Source organism: Protopterus annectens, chromosome 12.part0 (assembly GCF_019279795.1).
Source record: "Protopterus annectens isolate FY-2018-M chromosome 12.part0, PAN1.0, whole genome shotgun sequence".
NCBI lineage: Eukaryota > Metazoa > Chordata > Ceratodontiformes > Protopteridae > Protopterus > Protopterus annectens.
Window position 1 is genome coordinate 445,878 of NC_056746.1, and position 19,583 is coordinate 465,460.

A 19,583-nucleotide genomic window follows, 5' to 3' on the forward strand; every position below is an offset into this window, starting at 1 on the left:
ATCTAGTATCATAACATAGGTAGGTAGGGGTTTGATCCCAATTCTTGTAATTGCTGAGTGAGTGTGTGTGGGGGTGTGCGATTTCATTTGAGAGGAGTGCCCATTTTGGAGACTGGGAAAACACATTAAAAGAGGTAAACTTCTCTTTGGCAAGTCTGATGATGTCAGCATCCGACAAATACAGCAGTGGAAATGAAAGCACCCAATAAAGCATATATCGCTTTGTGTTAACGTGTATCTTTCCAGTATTATAACATAGTTAAGTAGGGGTTTGAATCCTGCAATTGCTGAGTGTGTGTGTAATATTCATTGAGAGGAGCGCCCTTTTCGGAGACTGGGAAAAAAAACTTTAAAAGAGGTAAATTCCTCTTTGGCAACTCTGATGTCAGTATCCCACAAATAAAGCAGTGGAAATAAAAACACCCCATAAAGCATATAGCGTGTCGCATTAATGTGTATTTTTCTAGTATTATAACATAGTTAGGTAGGGGTTTGAATCCTGCAATTGCTATGTGTGTGTGTGTGTGGTTTCCTTTGAGAGGGGTGCCATTTTTTGAGACTAGGAACACATTAAAAGAATTAGATTCCACTTAGGCAAGTCTGATGTCAGTGTCTCACAAATACAGCAGTGGAAACCAAATTCCAGAATACAGCGTATTGCACATTGTGTTAATGCGTATTTCTCTAATGTCATAACATAGTTAGGTAGGGGTTTGAATCCTGCAATTGCTGAGTGTGTGTGGGGCTGTATGTGAGTGTTTTCTTTTGAGTGGAGTGCCCATTTTGAAGACTGGGAAAACATATTAAAACAGGTAAATTCCTCTTTGGCAAGTCTGATGATGTCAGTATCCCACAAATACAGCAGTGGAAATGTAAACACTTAGTAAAGCATATATAGCGCATTGTATTAACATGTATCTTTCTAGTATTACAACATAGTTAGGTAGGGTTTGAATCTTCCAAATGAGTGTGTGTGAGATTTCCTTAGAGAGTGCCCTTTTGGATGACTGGGAAAACACATCAAAAGAGGTAAATTCCTCTTTGGCAAGTCTGATGATGTGAGTACCCCACAAATACAGCAGTGGAAATAAAAACACCAATTTAAGGCATGTAGTGCATTGTGTTAATGCATGTTTCTTCAGTAGCCTAACATAGTTGATAGGTAGGGGTTTGAATCTTGCAATTGCAGAGTGGGTGGGTGTGGTGTGTGATTTCTTTTGAGAGGAGTGCCCATTTTGGAGACTGGAAAACACATTAAAAGAGGTAAATTCCTCTTTGGCAGGTATGATGATGTCAGTATCCCACAAATACAGCAGTGGAAATACAAACACCCAGTAAAGCATATACCACATTATGTTAATGCGTGTATCTTTTGCCTATCAAAACATAGTTAGCTAAGCGTTTGCATCCTGCAATTGCTAACTGTGTGTGTGTGTCTGTGATTTCCTTTGAGAGAGTGCCGTTTTTGGAGACTGGGAAAACACATTAAAAGAGGTAAATTCCTCTTTGGCAAGTCTGATTATGTCAGTATCCCACAAATACAACAGTGGAAATAAAACACTCAGTAATGCATGTAGCACGCCATGTTAATGTGTATTTTCTCTAGTATCATAACATAGTTAAATAGGGGTTTAAATCCTGCAATTGTTGACTGTGTGTGTGGGAGGAGTTGTGTGTGTGTGATTTCCTTTGAGAAGGAGTGTCCATTTTGGAGACTGGGAAAACACATTTAAAAGAAGTAAATTTCTCTTTGGCAAGTCTGATGATGTCAGTGGAAATAAAACACCCACTAAAGCATATAAGCATTCTGTTAACTCGTATCTTTCTAGTATTATAACATTAAAAATTAGATTCCACTTTGCAAGTCTGATGATGTCAGTATCCCACAAATACAGCAGTGGAAATAAAAACACCCAGTAAAGCCAATAATGCAAATTTATGTTAACTGTATTTTCTAGTATTATAACATATTTAGGTAGGGGTTTGAATCCAGCAATTGCTGTGGGGTGTGGGTGACTTCTTTTGAGAGAAGTGCCCTTTTTGGAGACTGGGAAAACACATTAAAAGATGTAAATTCCTCTTTGGCAAATCTGATGATATCAGTATCCCACAAATACAGCAGTAGAAATAAAAACACCCATTAAAGCATATAGCACATTATGTTAATGCGTGTCTCTTTAGTATCATAACATAGTTAGGCAGGGGTTTGAATCTTGCAATTGCTGAGCGTGTGTCTGATTGCTTTTGAAAGGAGTTCCCATTTTGGAGATTGGGAAAACACATTAAAATAGGTAAATTCCTCTTTGGCAAGTCTGATGATGTCAGTATCCCACAAATACAGCAGTGGAAATAAAAACACCCACTAAAGCATATAGCGCATTCTGTTAACATGTATCTTTCTAGTATTATAACATAGTTAGGTAGGGTTTGAATTCTCCAATTGTTGTGGGGGTGTATGCGTGTGTGTGACTTCTTTTGAGAGGAGTGCCCTTTTTGGAGACTAGGAAAACACATTAAAAGAATTAGATTACACTTTGGCAAGTCTGATGATGTCAATATCCCACAAATACAGCAGTGGAAACTAAATTCCTCAGTAAAGTATATAGTGCGTTGTAATTGTATGCATATTTCTCTAGTATTATAACATAGAGTGTGGTTTGATTCCTGCAATTGCTAAGTGTGTGTGTAATTTCCTTTCAGAGTACCACCATTTTTTGATGACTGGAAAAACACATTAAAAGAGGTAAATTCATCTTTGGCAAGTCTGATGATGTCAGTATCCCACAAATACAGCAGTGGAAATACAAACACCACATAAGGCATATAGTGCATTGTGTTAATGTGTATGTTTTGAGTACTGAAATATTGATAGGTAGGGGGTTTGAATCCTGCAATTGCTAACTGTGTGTAGGATTTCCTTTGAGAAGAGTGCCATTTTTGGAGAAAACTAGTATCATAACACAGTTAGGTAGGGGTAAATTGAATCTTGCAAGTGCTGATGTGTAGTGGTGTGTGTGTGAGTTGTGTGTGAGTCCCATTTGGGAAGTAGTCCTCATTTGGAAAACACATTAAAAGAATTAGATTCCACTTTGGCAAGTCTGATGTCAGTATCCCACAAATAAAGCAGTGGAAATACAAACACCCAGTAAAGCATCTAGTGCATCGTGTTAATGTGTATTTTTCTACTATCATAACATAGTTAGGTAAGGGTTTGAATCCTGCAATTGCTGTGTGTGTGTGTGATTTCCTTTTGAAAGGAGTGCCCTTTTGGAGACTGGGAAATACAGCAGTGGAAACTAAATTAATGCGTGTCTTTTTAGTATCAAAACATAGTTAGTAGGGTTTGAATCCTGCAATTGCTGAGTGTGGTGATTTCCTTTGAGAAGAGTCCTCTTTGGAGACTGGGAAAACACATTAAAAGAATTAGATTCCACTTTGGCAAGTCTGATGATGTCAGTATCCCACAAATACAGCAGTGGAAATGAAAACACCCAATCAAGCATATAGCATGTTGTATTAACGTATCTTTTCTAGTATTATAAAATAGTTAGGTAGTTTGAATCCTGCAATTGCTGTTTGTGTGTGTGTACTTTCTTTGACAAGAGTGCCCTTTTGGAGACTAGGAACATATTAAAATAATTAAATTCCACTTTGGCAAGTCTGATGATGTCAGTATCCCACAAATACAGCAGTGGAAATACAAACACCCAGTAAAGCATATAGCAGATTGTGTTAACGTGCATCTTTTCAGTATAATATTATAGATAGGTAGGTAGGGTTTGAATCCTGCAATTGCTAACTGTGTGTATGATTTCCTATGAGAAGAGTGCCCTTTTTGGAGACTAGAAAACACATTAAGAGGTAAATTCCTCTTGGCAAGTCTGATGATGTCAGTATCCACAAATACAGCAGTGAAAATCATAAAGCATATAAGTGTGTTAATACGTATCTCTTTAGTATCATAACATAACTAAGTAGGGTTTTGAATCCTGCAAACGCTGACTGTGTGTGTGATTTCCTTTGAGAAGAGTGACCTTTTTGGAGACTGGGAAAACACATTAAAAAAGGTAAATTCCGGTTTGGCAAGTCTGATGATGTCAGTAGCCCACAAATACAGCAGTCGAAATGTAAACACCCAATAAAAGACATGGCACATTGTGTTAATGTGTATTTTTCTAGTATTATAACATTGTTAGGTAGGGGTTTGAATCCTGCAAATGTTGCTCAGTGTGTGTGAGATTTCCTTTGAGAGGAGTGCCCTTTTTGGAGACTGGGAAAACACATTAAAAGAGGTAAATTAGATTCTTTGGCAAGTCTGATGATGTCAGTATCCCACAAATACAGCAGTGGAAATAAAAACACCCAATAAAGCATATAAAGTGTCGTGTTAATGTGTATTTTTCTAGTATTATAACATAGTTAGGTAGGTAGGGTTTGAATCCTGCAATTGCTAATGTGTGTGTGATTTCCTTTGAGAAGAGTGCCCTTTTGGAGACTAAAAGCATATAGGTCATGTTAATACATGTCTTTTTAGTATCATAACATAGTTGTAGGGGTTTGAATCTGCAATTGTGTGTGTGTGTGTGGGGTGTGTGTGTGATTTCCTTTGAGAAGGAGTGCCCTTTTGGAGACTGGGAAAACACATTAAAAGAATTAAATTCCTTAGGCAAGTCTGATGATGTCAGTATCCCACAAATACAGCAGTGGAAACTGTAAACACCCAATAGCGTGTCTTGTGTTAATGTATTTTTCTAAGTATTATAACATAGTTAGGTAGGGGTTTGAATCCTGCAATTGCTGAGTGTGTGTGTGTGTAATTTCTTTGAGAGGAGTGCCCTTTTGGAGACTGGGAAAACACATTAAAAGAGGTAAATTCCTCTTTGGCAAGTCTGATGATGTCAGTATCCCACAAATACAGCAGTGGAAAGCACACCCAATAAAGCATATAGCATTGTGTTAATGTGTATCTTTCTAAGTATTATAACATAGTTAGGTAGGGGTTTGAATCCTGCAATTGCTAGTGTGTGTGTGTGTGTGTGTATGTGTGTGTGTTTTCTTTGAGAGGAGTGCCCTTTTGGAGACTGAGAAAACACATTAAAAAGAGGTAAATTCCTCTTTGGCAAGTCTGATGATGTCAGTATCCCACAAATACAGCAGTGGAAACTAAAAACACCCGTAAGCATATAGCACATTGTGTTAATGTGTATCTCTCTAGTATCATAACATAGTTAGGTAGGGTTTGAATTCTTGCAATTGCTGTAGTGTGTCTGATTGTGTTTTGAGAGGAGTGCCCTTTTGGAGACTGGGAAAAACACATTAAAATAGGTAAATACAATTCCTACAAGTTTGGGAAAACACATTAAAGATCAAGTCTGATGATGTCAGTATCCCACAAATACAGCAGTGGAAATAAAAACACCCACTAAAGCATATAGTGCAGTGTTGTTAATGCATGTATCTTTCTAGTATTATAACATAGTTAGGTAGGGTTTGAATCCTGCAATTGCTAAGTGTGTGTGACTTCTTTGAGAGGAGTGCCCATTTTGGAGACTAGGAACACATTAAAAGAGGTAGAATTAGATCTCACTTTGGCAAGTCTGATGATGTCAGTATCCCACAAATACAGCAGTGGAAACCAACCAACATTCCCCATAAAGCATACAGCATATAGCATTGTGTTAACATGCATATCTTTTAATGTCATAAAATATAGTTAGGTAGGGGTTTGAATCCTGCAATTGCTGATGTGTGATTTCTTTGAGAGAGGAGTGCCCTTTTGGAGAAAACATATAGTAGGGATAATAGTATCATAACATAGTTAGGTAGGGGTTTGAATCCTGCAATTGCTGAGAATGTGATGTGTGATTTCCTTTGAGGAGTGCCCATTTTGGAGACTGGGAAAACACATTAAAGAGGTAAATTCCTCTTTGGCAAGTCTGATGATGTCAGTATCCCACAAATACAGCAGTGGAAATGTAAACACCCATAAAGCATATATGTTGTGTTAATGCATACTTTTCTTGAATTATAACATAGTGAGGTAGGGGTTTGAATCCTGCAATTGCTGAGTATGTGTTGTGTGTGTGTGTGTGATTCCCTTTGAGAGCAGTGCCCTTTTTGGAGACTAGGAAACACATGAAAAGAAGTAAATTCCTCTTTGGCAAGTCTGATGATGTCAGTATCCCACAAATACAGCAGTGGAAATATATTCACCCATTAAAGCATATAGCGTGTGTGTTAATGCGTTAATGCATATTTTCTAGTATCATAACATAGTTAGGTAGGGGTTTGAATCCTGCAATTGCTAAGTGTGTGTTTGTTTTTTCCTTTGAGAAGAGTAGTGCCCCATTTTGGAGACTAGGAAAACACATGAAAAGAAGTAAATTCCTCTTTGGCAAGTCTGATGATGTCAGTATCCCACAAATACAGCAGTGGAAAAACTGAATTCCCCCATTAAAGCAGCATATAGCACATGTGTGTTAATGTGCATATTTTCTAGTATGTCATAACATAGTTAGGTACGGGTTTGAATCCTGCAATTGCTGAAGTGTGTGTGTGTGTGTGTGTGTGTGTGCGATTTCTTTTGAGAGGAGTGCCTATTTTGGAGACTGGGAAAACACATTAAAAGAGGTAAATTCCTTTTTGGAAAGTCTGATGATGTCACCATCCTACAAATACAGCAATGGAAAAAAACACCCATAAAGTGCATAGCACATTGTGTTAATGCATGCATATTTTCTCTAGTATCATAACATAGTTAGGTAGGGGTTTGATTCCTGCAATTGCTAAGGGGTATGTGTGTGTGTAATTTTCTTTGAGAGGAGTGCCCTTTTTGGAGACTGGGAAAACACATTAAAAGAGGTAAATTCCTCTTTGGCAAGTCTGATGATGTCAGTATCCCACAAATACAGCAGTGGAAACTGAAGCTCCCAGTAAAGCATATAGCACGTTGTGTTAATGTGTATTTCTCTAGTATCAGCATAGTTAGGTAGGGGTTTGAATCCTGCAAGTGCTGTGTGTGTGTAATTTCCTTTGAGAGGAGTGCCTTTTTGGAGACTAGGAAAACACATTATAAGAGATAAATTCCGCTTTGGCAAGTCTGATGATGCTAGCATCCCACAAATATAGCAGTGGAAATAAAACCTCCCAATAAAGCCTATAGTGTGTTGTGTTAATGCATATCTCTCTAGTATCATAACATAGTTAGGTAGGGGTGTGAATCCTGCAATTGCTGAGTGTGTGTTTAATTTTTGTGTGTGAATGTGATTTCTTTAAGAGTGCCCTTTGGAGACTGGGAAAACACATTAAAAGAGGTAAATTCCTCTTTGGCAAGTCTGATGATGTCAGTATCCCACAAATACAGCAGTGGAAATGTAAATTCCTCAGCATATAGCAGCATATATAGTATTGTGTTAACATGCATATTTTCTAGTATTATAACATAGGTCAGTAGGGGTTTGAATCCTGCAATTGTTTTGTGTGTGATTTCCTTTGAGAAGAGTGCCCTTTTGGAGACTGGGAAAACACATTAAAGAGGTAAATTCTCTTTGGCAAGTCTGATGATGTCAGTATCCCACAAATACAGCAGTGGAAACAGAAACACCCCATAAAGCATATAGCGCATTGTGTTAATGTATCTTTTAGTATAAAACATAGTTAGTAGGTTTGAATCCTGCAAATTCTAATGAGTGTGTGTGTGGGGTGTGTGTGTGATTTCCTTTGAGAAAGAGTGCCCTTTTGGAGACTGGGAAAACACATTAAAGAGGTAAATCCTCTTAATGGCAAGTCTGATGATGTCAGTATCCCACAAATACAGCAGTGGAAATGTAAACACCCATAAAGCATATAGTATTGTGTTAATGCATCTTTTAGTATTATAACATAGTTAGTAGGGGGTTTGAATCTGCAATTGCTGAGGTGTTTGTGTTGTGTGTGTGATTTCCTTTGAGAGAGTGCCCTTTTGGAGACTGGGAAAACACATTAAAAGAGGTAAATTCCTCTTTGGCAAGTGTGATGATGTCAGTATCTCACAAATACAGCAGTGGAAATAAAACACCCAATAAAGCATATATAGCTGTGTGTATTGTTAATGTGTATTTTTCTAGTATTATGAACATAGTTAGGTAGGGTTTGAATCCTGCAATTGTTGAGTGTGTGTGTGTGTTTCCTTTGAGAGAGTGCCCTTTTGGAGACTGGGAAAACACATTAAAATAGGTAAATTCCTCTTTGGCAAGTCTGATGATGTCAGTATCCCACAAATACAGCAGTGGAAATAAAACACCCAATAAAGCATATAGCACATGTGTATGTTAATGCATCTGCGTATCTTTCTAGTATTATAACATAGTTAGGTAGGGGTTTGAATCCCTTGCAATTGTTGTGTGTGTGTGATTGATTTTTGAGAGAGTGCCCTTTTGGAGACTGGGAAAACACATTAAAGAAGGTAAATTCCTCTTTGGCAAGTCTGATGATGTCAGTATCCCACAAATACAGCAGTGGAAACTAAATTCTCATAAAGCATATAGCACGTTGTGTTAATGCATGTATTTCTCTAGTATTCATAACATAGTTAGGTAGGGGTTTGAATCATTGCTGATTGTATGTGTGTGTGTTTTCTTTGAGTGGAGTGCCCATTTTGGAGACTGGAAAACACATTAAAGAGAGGTAAATTCCTCTTTGGCAAGTCTGATGATGTCAGTATCCCACAAATACAGCAGTGGAAATGTATAAACACCCCATAAAGCATATAGCTGTTGTGTTATTAATGCATCTTTCTAGTATCATAATATAGTTAAGTAGGGGTTTGAGTCCTGCGATTGCTAAGTGTGTGTGTGATTTCCTTTAAGAGGAGTGCCTTTTTTGGAGTCTGGGAAAACACATTAAAGTAGGTAAATTCCACTTTGACAAGTCTGGTGATGTCAGTATCCCACAAAAACAGCAGTGGAAATAAAAAGTGTAATCCTTTGTTACATTTGTATAAAACACTCTAAAGCATATAGAGGTAAATTGTGTTGGCAAGTCTGATGTGTCAGTATCCACAAATACAGCAGTGGAAATACAAACACATTAATAGATGTTAATGCATCTTTAGTATCACAAATATGATGTTAGGTAGGGTTTGAATCCACAAATGCAATTGCTAAGTGTGTATGATTTCTTTGAAAGAGTGCCCTTTTGGACTGGTAAAAGCATTAAAATAGAGGTTGTTAATGTGTGTCTTCAGTTTAGTATCATAACATAGTTAAGGTAGGGGTTTGAATCTTGCAATTGTGTGTGTGTGGGGTGTGTGTGTGATTTCCTTTGAGAGGAGTGTCCCATTTTGGAGACTGGGAAAACACATTAAAAGAGGTAAATTCCTCTTGGCAAGTCTGATGATGTCAGTATCCCACAAATACAGCAGTGGAAATATAAACACCCAATAAAACATATAGCGTGTTGTATTAATGCATATGTTTTCTAGTATTATATAACATAGTTAGGTAGGGGTTTGAATCCTGCAATTGCTGAGTGTGTGTGAGATTTCCTTTGAGAGAGAGTGCCCCTTTTTGGAGACTGGGAAACACACATTAAAAGAGGTAAATTCCTTCTTTGGCAAGTCTGATGATGTCAGTATCCCACAAATACAGCAGTGGAAACTGAAAACACCCCAATAAAGCATATACATTGTGTTATAATGCGTATTTGTCTAGTATTATAACATAGTTAGGTAGGGGTTTGATTCCTGCAATTGCTGTAACTGTGTGTGGGGGTGTGTGTGTGTGGTAATGTGTTTTTCTTTGAGAAGAGTGGCCTTGTTGAAGACTGGGAAAACACTTTAAAAGAGGTAAATTCCTCTTTGGCAAGTCTGATGATGTCAGTATCCCACAAATACAGCAGTGGAAATGAAACACCCCATTAAAGCATATAGCGTTGTGTTAACATGCATCTTTTAGTATTATAACATAGTTAGGTAGGGGTTTGAATCCTTGCAATTGTTGAGTGTGTGTGAGATTTCCGAGAAGTGCCCCTTTTGGAGACTGGGAAAACACATTAAAAGAGGTAAATTCCTCTTTGGCAAGTCTGATGATGTCAGTATCCCACAAATACAGCAGTGGAAATGAAACACCCCAAGCATATATAGTGCATTGTGTTAATGCGTTTTTGTCTAGTATTATAACATAGCTAGGTAGGAGTTTGAATCTTGCAATTGCTGAGGGGGTGTGTGTATGTATAATTTCCTTTGAGAAGAGTGCCCTTTTTGGAGACTGGGAAAACACATTAGAAGAGGTAAATTCGTCTTTGGCAAGTCTGATGATGTCAGTATCCCACAAATACAGCAGTGGAAATAAACACCATAAAGCATATAGCGTTGCACATTGTGTTAATGCATTTCTAGTATTATAACATAGTTAGGTAGGGGTTTGAATCCTGCAATTGCTGTGTGTGTGAGATTTCCTTTGAGAGAGTGCCCTTTTGGAGACTGGGGAAAACACATTAAAAGAGGTAAATTCGTCTTTGGCAAGTCTGATGATGTCAGTATCCCACAAATACAGCAGTGGAAAAAAAAACACCCATAAAAAGCATATAGGCAGTGTTAACATGTGTTATATCTTTCTAGTATTATAACATAGTTAGGTGGTAGGTTTGAATCCTGCAATTGCGAGTGTAAGTGTGTGTGTGATTTCCTTTGAGAGGAGTCCCCTTTTTGGAAACTGGGAAAACATATTAAAAGAGGTATATTCCTCTTTGGCAAGTCTGATGATGTCAGTATCCCACAAATACAGCAGTGGAAATATTCCCCCAGTAAAGCATATAGCACATTGTGTTAATGTGTATCTCTCTCTTATATTATAACATAGTTAGGTAGGGTTTGAATCCTGCAATTGCTGAGTGTGTGTGTGATTTCCTTTGAGAAGAGTGGCCTTTTTGGAGACTGTGAAAACACATTAAAAGAGGTAAATTCCTCTTTGGCAAGTCTGATGATGTCAGTATCCCACAAATACAGCAGTGGAAATATGAATACCCAATAAAGCATATAGCGCGTTGTGTTAATGCGTATCTTTCTAGTATCATAACATAGTTAGGTAGGGGTTTGAATCCTGCAATTGCTGTGTTGTGTGTGTGTGACTTATTGTGTGTGAGAGAGATTTCCTTGAGAAAGTGCCCTTTTGGAGACTGGAGGAACACATTAAAATAGGTAAATTCTCTTTGGCAAGTCTGATGATGTCAGTATCCCACAAATACAGCAGTGGAAATGAAATTCCCCAATAAAGCATATAGCATTGTGTTAATGTATATCTTCTCTAAGTATTATAACATAGTTAGGTAGGGGTTTGAATCCTGCAATTGCTGAGTGTGTGTGTGTCCTTTGAGAGGAGTGCCCTTTTGGAGACTGGAAAACACATTAAAAGAGGTAGGTAAATTTCTCTTTGGCAAGTCTGATGATGTCAGTATCCCACAAATACAGCAGTGGAAATAAAAACCCAATAAAGCATATAGCATTGTGTTAATGTATCTTTTAGTATTAACATAGTTAGGTAGGGGTTTGAATCCTGCAATTGCTAAGTGTGTGTATGATTTCCTTTGAGAGAGTGCCCTTTTGGAGAAAAAACATATAGAGGTAAATTTAATGCGTGTCTGATGATGTCAGTATCCCACAAATACAGCAGTAGTTAAGCATAGTTGAATCTTTCTATTATAACATAGTTAGGTAGTGTTTGAATTGTGTGTGTGTGTGATTTCCTTTGAGAAGAGTCCTCTTTTGGAGACTGGAAAACACATTAAAGAGGTAAATTCCTCTTTGGCAAGTCTGATGATGTCAGTATCCCACAAATACAGCAGTGGAAATAAATTCCCAATAAAACATATAGCACATTGTGTTAATGTGTATTTTCTAGTATCATAACATAGTTAGGTAGGGTTTGAATCCTGCAATTGCTGAGTGTGTGTGAGATTTCTTTGAGGAGTGCCCATTTTGGAGACTGGGAAAACACATTAAAGAGGTAAATTCCTCTTTGGCAAGTCTGATGATGTCAGTATCCCACAAATACAGCAGTGGAAAAAAACCCCAATAAAGCATAGGGTGTTTTTTCTGTTTCTTTCAAAATTTTTAAATAAAACATATTTTTAAATCACTCTACAAGATGTTTTGTCTGCCATCCAATGATTAAAATTAGAATTTCTTTTCCCAGTGGTTAATACCCAACATTTAAAAAAAAGACAAAATTTTTTTCCCCAATAAATAGGAATATTTTCCCTAAAATGGCACAACAATCTCCCTTAAATAAGTTTGGGGTTATGGATCTTCATTTGATGTATTTTCAAACCATTAAAATCAAAAAGTGGTTAACAAACCAAAAAAGTTTATGATCAGGAGAAACATAAAACAATATGTCTTTTTTGATTCCCCCTATAAAATAGGAAAAAAACATGCAAATGTATGTTAAAAAACAAAATTTCCCAAAAAACATTTGAATCCAATGTCTTCAAAAAAATCAGTGGTTGAATCCCCCAATTTTGGGTTTTAAATGTTTACAACATGAAAAAAAAAAAGCATCCTTAAAAAAACAAAAATACAAAAAAAAGTTTTGTATAACAAAAATTTTGTGTTCTAAAAAAACAATTGAGGAAAATTTTTTTTTTCCATAAAAAAAAGGGAAAATGAAATTACATAGTCCATCTTTTGTATAAAAAAATTATCAAATAATGCAGTTGCACCCCAGATGCCACTTTTAGTTTCTCTTTAAAAAACTGTAATTAAATTCTATGGGTTGTACACAAACCATTAGTTTGTTTTATATATTATCCTTTGAAAATCTTTCACCAAAAAATTTTAAAAAACCTTTAATTTCAACATTTAAACATGACTGCATAAGCAAAACAAACTATTTCATATAAAATATAATATATATATATTTTTTTGTGGAAATATCCTTTTTTTTAAAATCAGATTGAAAATATTTCCCCTTTTTTGTTTAATTTTTTTCTGTTTGTAAATATTGTCATGGACATTCCCCGTTAAGAAATGTAAAATAAAAATAAAAAAATAAATAAATATCCATCTAGTGTTTGGTATCCCCTCACCACACCACACAAAAAAAAACAACAACACAGTAAAACCCCCATAAAAGGCACATAAAAAACATTGTAAAAAGTTTTGAAATTTATGCTGCCTTAGATATCTGGGGGACATCTTTTCAAAACATTTTGGGGCTATGTAAATTTTTGATCCTTTGGGAAAAAGCTTGGCACACAAAAGGGGGCACAGTAATTAATACAGGAAAGGGGCTACAGGGAACACCATCAGCCTGTTTGGCAGATGTGGGCCCCAAAATGCCCCAATAACATACAAAAATACCCCCAACCCAGGGACTGAAATTTATCCCCACAGTAAAGGATGACACACACAATATTGTTTTCCATGTATAAAAGTGTACTGCATTCATCTATAGAAGTGTCCTCCTGCTGCATAAAAGTCATTTCCCAATAATGAATGGGGTACATGTTGTGGGACATATCTATGGTTCACTGCATTAAAGGAAAATTTTGGCCCATATAGCAGCATATAAAACTGTTTAAAAAGGACAAATTAAAAAAATTATTTAAAAAGCAGTGTTAGGTACAAAAAAATGCAGTATTGTGGGGGGTAACAAATGTTCATAGATCATGGGAAAGTCAATGTTAACCTACACACCCTCAGCCTCTAGCAATATTATACAAAAATAAAAATGTGTAAACCCAAATAGAGACAATGATGTATTCCCTTTTCACACACAGGTGTATCCCGGGGCTTAAATTGCATTAACTCTCTGAATGGGCAAACATTTACATCTATGCAAATGTTAGTTGAAGGTATAGTGGATTTTCACACTATCAAGGAATATTATTCAGGAAAATGCACAATGGAGGGGAAAAATATAACAATACAGAGGTCATAACCTACATCATTCAACAGCAGGGGAGAAGTTGTCCATTCACTTGTACTGCCAAATGGGAATCCATCCATAAATGAATGTCAAAACATGTATGTCATATTTGTTCTGCTTGTCATAACATTGCATTTCTGACAAACTATTGGCAGACCTAAAGGTTGATGTAAAACAGCAATGTCAGACATGATATACAGATGTCATCCCAAAATATTGCAATAATACAAAAAATCTAAATGTAAGTTTGGAAAAACAATATTAAAAACCTGCCATTGTCTGGGTTCTGACTTTATATATGGGTCTGTAATGTCCCTTTTAAAAATCACAGCTATGACCAATCCCAAAAATAACAGTGAAAAAAAGTCTAGGGCCCAGTAGATCTATAAATGGTGCAAAACCCCTAAATGGGTACATAGATCTGTCATGTGTAATGTTACAACTTTTCACACCATAAATACAAATTCAGATAATGTGGCAAAGGAGATGCATACAGAAGACAAAAGAGACATATAAAAAAACCAAGAAAAGATGAATGTGCACAAGCATTTTTTGGCCCTAGTTCATGTATGGGGTCAGTAAAAAAAACTGTCAGTGCCCCGATGTAACTCTACTGATCTGCCACTACATACCAGGAAACCCCATCTATTAAAAAACAATATTAAAACCAGTAATTTTTTACCCACAAATGACTGTTAATGGATAAAAAACCAAAATTTTTCACACAGTATTCAGGTGCTGGACTAACACTTCATAATTCAGTTTTCCCTTTAGACCCGACTTAATACCTCTGGAATGGAGTAGCTCACTATTGAATGACTGGGCATGCTACATTTTTATCAACTCTGATGTCCCGATATGTCTTTTCATTCAGACAGCTAGGTACATTTAAATGTGTCTCCCCATCCCCATCAGACAGTTTTCCCGCAGATACCTGGGTGACACATATTCCCGTTTTTTTTAAAGTTAACTGACTGCAATGCATGATATATTTAAAAAACATTCATTATTTTCCCCGGGGAAAATGGTGTAGTGGGACATTGCTCTAAAACTCAGGTTTTTTCAAACTACAGTGATAATTTGTTTTCCCCAATGTAAAAAGACAATATTTACAAAAACATTGTAATTCCGGGGTTTATTTGGCATTGTGATGTTTTTCTGACTCTAATGCATAGCTCCCGGGGTTTAATCCCCGCCAGTGGACTTTTTTTTCACTAATGTTAAATGACGTAATCATGAAAATTTTAAAAAAATTTTCAAAATATGGTGTATTGGGACACTCTGATTTGAGTTACAGGATTCGGGGTTTAAACCTTAGCAGTGATGACTTTTTTTCCCCCAAAGCTAAATGACTGTGATGCATGATATATTTACAAAAGCAATGCTAATTTCCCAGTTGATTTGGCATTGTATGTGTTCTGACTCTAATGCATAGCATCCTGGGTTCAATCCCGCTAGGGACTTTTTTTTCAGTAATGTTTAAAAGACTTTAAAGCATGATATATTTACAAAAATAAAAATTTAAAAAATTTGTCATTGGTATTTTTTATGACTTATCATTTTTTGGGTTTAAACCTGCTAGGGGTGGTTATTTTTTCTAAGCTCAATGATTGCATTTTGTTTTGGGTTTTCATTTTGCATGATGTTAATGGTGCAAAGGATAAAAGCATTCCACTAAAATTTTCAAATTTAAAAAAAAATTTAAAATGATGAAACAGGAACAAGCAGGAGAAATACATTATGAAAAGGGAGCTAGGGATGTGCACACAGGTGTAAAAACCATAGCCTCATCTGTGAATAATGTGGGCAATTTATCATACCCCAATTTTACATTTTTGTTAAATTTATGGGATGATTAATTCATGGAAGAGTACATGGGGCAAAATAGTGCTATGTATTGGACAAGATTATTTTTTGGGGAAAATATTATCTAAGGTGAAAGTGGGATGTTGAGGAATTGTAGGTTTTAGGTAATTGGGTGGGGAGGTTGCTTTTAGACAAACAAGACAGCAGATGGGGCAGTGTATGACACATGAGGAAGATAAACACCCTTTGGGTGAGGAGGGTGGTTGGGGAAATTGGGGCCAGATGCCCCAAATGGGAAAAAGAGGGGCTAAAATCCCCACCCCTAGGCAGTCACCACTGCCCCCTGTGGCTCTGCTGGGGGGTGAATGGCTTCAGCCTGCCTTTTAACACCATTCTGCCCTCAATCTGGGGCAGGCTTACATCCAAGTGCCTCTGGATGACCCTGTGCACCATACCTTTGGGGACACCTGGAACTGGTGTCAGGTGACACCCCAGAACTGATATCAGGTGACAGAGTCCTCTCTTTTCCATTATTCCCCCCTGATATGGTTCTATCTGAGTGTGGCAGGACCAGTGGGGGGGCAGTTATGTTGGGTCAAAATGTGTTTTTGGTGCCCCATTCAAATGAGGCAGGACAGGGGAAAGCTGGGATTCCCACCAAACATGCTATGGTGTTAAAGTTTTTCAAGGTGTATTGGTTAGTCATGAACAAAATATTTCAGCATTAGTTATAACAGCATGCATGGGTATTCCAGTTAACTCAGAACAATAGAATTTGAAATTTGGGAAAAACACATGCAAAAATGGAATAACAGTCATTATTCTACAGCATGCCAGTAACATTTATAGCAACAGGCCACCAACAATGGAAATTCAACAAGGTATGTTAACATTGAACCATTTAAATATATGAACAGTAATAGGACAAATGTCCCAACATTAGGTTTTGAGAACAACATACCCCGTAGTATATGAATAATACTTATTCATGCAGATAAGGGGGGAGTGAAAAACAGTGCATTACCAGCCCTATACACTTTTATTTTTCTATCATTTAGCAAACTGCTGATTTGGCATACTCGTCTGTTGCTCTGAGTATAATGCATAGGTTCTTAGGTTCAAGTCTTGATGACATGAATGGTGGTAACAACAGTTTATTTAAAGTTTCGAAAATTATACAAGCAAATTTTAAAAAGTGTTCCTGGTTTTTAACCTTTTGGACCCCCCTAAAAAAAATAAACTTGAAAATAAGTGTAAGAAGCTGTGCCTATGGCACAATACTGTCATTCTATTTATAGTGTGGGTGTGGAACTAGACTTTTATGATGGAAATGTTCTGAATTGGGCAGTTTTTTTTATTGGTTCTTGCATTTTTTTTGCCTCATACAGCCTACTGGAAAAATGTTCAAACAATAAATTTAAAATCCCCAACAAGTGTGTTGTATTATACATATTATACAAGGAATATAACTTAAAGTCAGGAAGGTGCATCAAAGAAAAAAAAAAAAAGAACACATATATGTTTCTTGTTTTGTGTCAACATGATTTGCCAAGTCTATTTTCATTGAGACAGTATTGCTTTTTTTAGCAGATATCAAAATAAAATCCAAATAATTATTGTAGCAGTAAAGCAGTATGCACACATTAGTGTTTATGGTAAATGAGGCAAAATCCCCAGGTATTGGGACATTGGGAAAGGCTGCAGGAGGTCAGTGGTGCCATATTTTGGTTGTCTGTTCTTCAGTTTGCATTAGAAAGTTGATATCCCACAATTCCATTGGGGTGGGGGTTTAAAAATTTTGTATAGAAATTAGATGTTAATCAGCTAAAATTTGTACCTATTTTCATGGGCCTTGTCAAGATTTTGATGTTTTCCAGGATGGGGGATGAGGCAAACAGCATGCAATGGGTATTTTTGAATAATTGGAAAAATGTTTTGTAAGTCATGTTTGTTCATATGTGTTTATGTATTTTTTTTAAATAATAACACAAACAAAATGGACAGCATAGAGATTAAAATAGAAAAGATGTGGATGGTTAAATGGGGGGGTGCAATGGCATAAAAAAGTAACATTGCAACCATTTAATGCTACTTTATTGTTTGGAATACTGAAAACCTCAGTCCCTGCTTTCATGAAATGATATTCTCTATAATAAATACAACTTCCTATGGTTACAGCTATTATGACCATTGCTAGCAATGAAGGATGTATATAAATTCACCAACCTCACATAATTATTTCACAGATTGTAAGTTTGTAGGCCACTATTACACCTCACCTACAGCCATAAATCAGAGTCACAAATAATACTTCAAATGCAACAACTAACTTCTCTACAATAATATCTTGCTGTGTTTACATGGCAATCATTTAAAAGTTATTTGCTACACTACAATTTGTGACCAACCTTTTCAGTGTAAAATTGTTATCATACACATTATGGCTAGAGAGGAAGTTACATGCTATTACCATGATGTGGGCCAATCCTATCCTTGAGTCAGTACAGTCTGTTGTATGTTATGATGTCTCATTGTTACTTATGCATCTCCTTAGTTGTACTTGTGTACAAATGGTTTCTCCCTATCTTCAGAAATTGAAATAAAATTGCCCTGGCTCTTTAATATTGTGATATGGGATGTATCTTTCTAATGTAAACAGTGGCCAACCTATGCATGTTCGAGTATTGCTTTTGAGCATGAAAAGCAGTCCCGCAGAGTTCTGCCTTTTAATCAGTATCATGGTGCATGGCACCTTCTTTCAACCAGCATTGTCATCCACTGCTGCTCGTTCCTACTACTTTCACTCCTCGTTTGCCTTAGCTGCACCTGCCTGCGGTGCTAGGAACTACAGTTTCTGGCCACTACCAACGACAAAGTACAGTTGTGTACACTTACCATAAATGTAGATGTTCGAGTGTATTCAACGTTGCAGTCATTACATTTGGGGTAATCTGCTGGCAGGTTGCCCTCAGTCAGCTTGATTAGCAAAGTATTGGGTCCTGCATCAGTTGCTGTCCCTTCTTCTATAACGTCAGGTCATCAGGGGTATAAAACATGCAGCCAATACATCAGTTTTTCTTGCCCCAGATGTCAGGTGCCCCCCAAATGGGGAGCAAAATATATAGATATATATAATTAAAACCACAAGAAATATACCTCCAAACACAAGCAAATACACCAAAAAGGCTTTTAAGCATAGTAAAAAAAGTAGAGGTATAGTAAGAGAAAAAGCAGGGGGCTGGAGGGAGGGTAACCAAGACTGCAACAGTGAATGCACTCGAACATCTACATTTATGGTAAGTGTACACAACTGTACTATGTTCTTCATGTTTCACTGTTGCAGTCATTACATTTGGGTAGATTCCCAAAGCTATGGTTGGGAGGATGGATTTATACAGCATTAGGACCAGCTATTAGGCCCTGCAGGACAGCAGTGGCAAAGCCAGCTCTAGATTTAGAGAAGAAAGGCAAATGGTAATGTTTGGTGAACCAAAGAGACGGTCCTGTTTTAAAGGAGCATCCAACAACTTTGCTTTAACATGATCAGGCAGCGTTTGCTCTTTGAGCCAAGCATGCCTTCTTAGCACAGACCCAGTTACAGCAGCCCTGCAAGAGGCCTCAAAGAATCAAAACCACATTGTAAAGTATGTTTTCCAACTTGTTCAGCTGAATGCAATAAATCCTGTAAATCCTTATTTTCCACACAGTCAGCAATTAACATAATTTTCTGTTTAAACCAACCCATAATATGCTGTTGGTATTTAAGCATATGAAATTGACAGTTTAAAGCTCTGATTGCCAAGGTTGCAGAAGTGAAAACCTTCTTCCCATCTATCCAGCCCTGGAATCTCTATCTGAAAGGGTAGGATTTTT